Genomic DNA, 4,273 nt, shown 5'->3' on the forward strand with positions numbered 1-4,273 from the left:
TATTATGATGAGATATGAGTGCCACCACATGTCAGTGTACATGGGATAAGATGGAGTGGAAGGTCTGTACAATTACTTTAGAATGTCTGTAGCTTGGATTTTCTGTAGTATTCAGAGGCCTATAATTTGAGGCTTTAAAAAGGTCTAAAATTCTTGTAATATGAGCCTGTGTTCTGATCCTTCTCAGAGAAAATACTTTAAGGGTGAGACTTGTGTTTTTAGTTTTTGTAGATTTGTGCAAATCACTGTGGGGAGTTAAAACTTAGTTCTTTTTTCTTTTATGGAAAACATTTACTCTTTTGACTGCAGCCTTATTCTGGTACTGTATTAGTCACCAGCCTTATGCTGGTCCTTAGAGTTGGTCTTTTTATTATGTGCACAGTTCCTGCTCCTCTGATCATGCTGATGTTGAGTTGCAACTACTTAGCATTTGCTCATATGTCTTCCCCAAGAAAAGGGTGGAAGAGCACTGGTATGATTATATGACCCTAACACTGTTTCCTAGAGTCTTAAGCTTCCTTCTGGTGTTTTCTTTGCCAGCACTGCTGAAGTACAATTGTGTTTGGATTTCAGAGCACTTTGAGGTACTGACTCTTGAACTGTAAACCTTGCTCCCAGAACAGATATTTTTGGAAGGGAACCCCATAGAAAACAGGCAGAGAGCACCTAATGTGTACTTCGAAAACTGTCAAAGGACAAGATTCAAACTTCTATGTGGGTGGTGCTTGGCTTCAATGTCCACAGCTTGTCTGTGATGTCAGGTTGCCTGGAGACATAGTGGCTTGCCATGTAACCCATGCTTTGCTGTGTGACTATATCCAGCTCAAGTAACCTAGTTTAACAATAAATACAGCTTTCTGCTATGTTACTATAGCATATTAAATATTTTTAAAGTGTATTTGACTGTTATAGATTGTACTTTAGTTTATCCTTTGAAGAGTTAAAGATATTTTTTTACTATTGGAAGCAATGTCCAAAACAGCTTCTTCATTCCACTAAGATCAATATGTATTTCAGGTTTGTTAGAACTGGATTTGGTTGTTAATTGACTTGGTTTTCTCTAGCTTTGACACTCTAAAGCAGTTCTATCAATAGAAAACTGTCAGATGAGTCAGCCTTTGGCTTGTTTCTTTTTTATGCTGTCAGGTGTGGAGGAGGAAAGAAGTCTTTCAGCTTTGGCGTCCAAGAGCAGCATTTAGGAGCCACTTATTCTGATGCTAACAATGTGGGTTTTGCAAGAGTGGGTACCACTTGATGACTTGTTTGCTTTACTACCCTTATGTGTGTGTAGGGTGTGCAAGAAATCCTAAACAAATATGAATCTGAATTCCAGTTATTTCTTTGTTTTGTTTTTGAAAATGGGTAAACAATATAAAGAAATAGCACTTTCAATGCCTGCCCCCGATAAAGGCCAGAGGCGGTAGATTCACAGGTAAGGCATACCTATATCTTCCTAGGAAAAGGAAATATCTAAGGCTCTATACATCTTGCAGTCATTGTCCTAGTTCACTTAGCTTTAAGAATATTTAACATACTCTCTCTTCCTGTGGCAAGTGCCCTTCTGGTTCTGATCATAATCTGGAGATTATCTGTCTTCTATATATAAATCACCTCTTAATGAGGATAAGAGACCTTTATGTCTCTTGTATCATCATCTAAACAACTACATTTTATAAACCTAAGAGTTTCAGATGGCTTAAGTTACTTTGTGAGATCAGGAACTTGTTATAGCAATGGATTGTAATGGTTGCTCCTTTTGTCACCCTTGTTCACTGCAATTCAAGAGTTGCTGCAAGAAAACCATATAGCACCTTCTGTTACTCTGCATGTTGCTGGTAGTTGCATAGTGGTATGGAGTAGTTTCCATATGAGGAAAGACTAAAGAGGCCGAACCTATTCAGTTTAGAAAAGAAACGCGCGGTGGGGGGGGAGGTAGAGACATGATAAAGGTTTACAAAATACTAAATGGCCAAGAGAAAGTAAATAGGGCAGGGGTGGGCAAAATACAGCCCATGAGGCCATTCTATCCAGCCCACGGGGCCCCTAAAAATTTTTTTGGAATGTAAAATTTGCCTGTCCTTGGTTCCTGTCAAAAATTACAGGAACCAGGGACAGTAGGACCCAGAGGAAGCCCTGGTGGGCTCCTGCAACACCAGGGCCTGCCTGGCCTCACCCCCCAGTTGGAAGCCCCAGCATGGGCTTATGGCCTGGGACCATGTGGCTGCCCTGGCGTAGAAAGCTCAGGTAAGCGGTCGGGGGAAAGGGCAGGAAAGGAGCTGGTGCAGAGTGCAGGGAAAAGCAGCCCCTCCCCTGCCTCATGGTCCACGCTCCCTGTTGCAGCCGCTTGCAGGCACAGGCAGCCCCACGAGGGCTGTGAGTGGCTGCAGTGCAGGGTGCCAGCCACAGGGCGGGCAAGGGGCCACTTTTCCCCTGCACTCAGCACCAGCTTGTAACCCGGGTCCGGGCTCGCCCATCACGGATGTGTCACAGCGGCCGCCCCCCCTGCTTGCCACGCTGGGCAGCTATTGCTGGGAGCTCGTGCCACGGTAGGCTGCGGTGAGCAGGAATGGGAGCACAGGACCCGCACTGGTATCCCGGGGCCAGCGCCAGCAGGGCCCTGAGCAGGGCGGCAGGAGTACAGGGTCCCGGCCGGCAGGGGCTCTATGGAACTGGGCCAGCTCCCCCCCACTCCCTGCTGGTGTAGCCCAGCCCAGGTCTACAGACCCCTACCAGCCTGCGCCCCACTCTGGGCTCCACTGGTGCTGGCCTCTGACATTGGTCCCAAGATGGTGACTGGGGGCAGGGCTACCTATGCGGCCCTGGACAGCTTGCCAAAACTGGGTAAGCAGCCCTCTGCCCAAAATAATTGCCCACCCCTGAAATTAGGGGTTTGTTATTTACTCTCTTACAATACAAGAGCTAGGGGTCACAAATGAAACTAGTAGGTAAATAGTTTAAAACTAACAAGAGGAAGTTATTTTTCATGCAGCATTGAAGGAGGTGAGGTCATAGCTTAATAAGGGATCCAGAAGGGAACACTGAGAAAGGCATACTGGCCTTCTGAATGAGTTGGAGCCTGTGAATGCCGACCAGCAAAACTGCCTGCAGACATAAGCGGAAAAGTGACAGGAAGACAGCCTCCTTCCTGGTCTTGTAGATGGCCAGTTTTGCTAGAGCCAGAAGGAGGTTGATCAGGAGGTCCAGGGCTTGGTGGAGCCATGGACAAAGAGTGCATAACAGAAAAGGTGCATTGAGGTGTGGGGAGAAGTGCAGCCAGAACATAGGCAGGAAGTTCTGGAGGAGGTAGAAGAGGGGCTGCTACCTGGCACACTCAAGGTAGGCATGCCCCAGGGTCTCCCTCTCCTGGGAAAATGGGCATGTATTGGGATTTGTGTACCAGATACGCATTTGTGGGGGAGGCGCCAGATGAGGTCCCTGGTGGCTTGTGGGATTAAGGTGGAATACAGACTTGTCCACTGGCCTTGGCTAGGCTGTTCCGCCCCTTGTTGTCGGGACAGGATGATGGTTTGTGAAGAGCACAAGTATGTAAGAGCTGGTAGTAGTGGGCCTTTTGGAGGCAGACTGACTTGGTTATCCCCCAGACTGCTAAAATGGCAAGGCAGGGAGCGCTGCGAGGCCTGCTGAGGCAGTGGCCTCAGGACTAGCTCCAGGGGGCTGGAGGATACCAGAGGGCAAGGACTGCCATTGCACAGGACCTGCACCTCTGAAGAAGAATTGTATCTAGCCCATGGCTGCTCTGGGGCCCTTCTCCCTTCCATGTTTTCTGCCCAGTCAAATTTGCATCTCTAGCAAGAACTCTCTGGGCACGACGACAGAAAAGCCTGCACGCTGGGAATTGAGGTTAGCGTGAGGCCAGAGCCACGGACCAGGATGGTCATTTAAGTTCCTGGGCACTTCCTGCAAGAGCAGGGATGAGAACGTGGCTGTCGTGAGTAGCCCCCTCTCTGGGGGCTGTGGCGGCTGTCTCCATGTAGACGTAAGCCAAGTGGGCTGGTTTCCACCCTAGGGTCCTTGGGTGGGAAAGGGGCACTGGTGCTCCCAGGATGCTGCATGTGTTGCACGAGTCCCCTCTAGCGACCAGCTCTGGGAGAGCACTGCAGTCTCCGCGCTTGGCAGGCCACGCCAACATGCTCCTTGTCCCCGGGGATGGTGGGGAGAAGGAAAGATTAAAATAAAGGAGGCACTAGCTGGGGGATGCTCTTGGCTCAGTCTCTGGACTCTGAGCCTTGCAGAGGAGGGACCCCCAATGTGC

The sequence above is a fragment of the Gavialis gangeticus genome, unplaced genomic scaffold (assembly GCF_001723915.1).
Source record: "Gavialis gangeticus isolate Ggan-Ray unplaced genomic scaffold, GavGan_comp1, whole genome shotgun sequence".
Classification (NCBI taxonomy): Eukaryota; Metazoa; Chordata; order Crocodylia; family Gavialidae; genus Gavialis; species Gavialis gangeticus.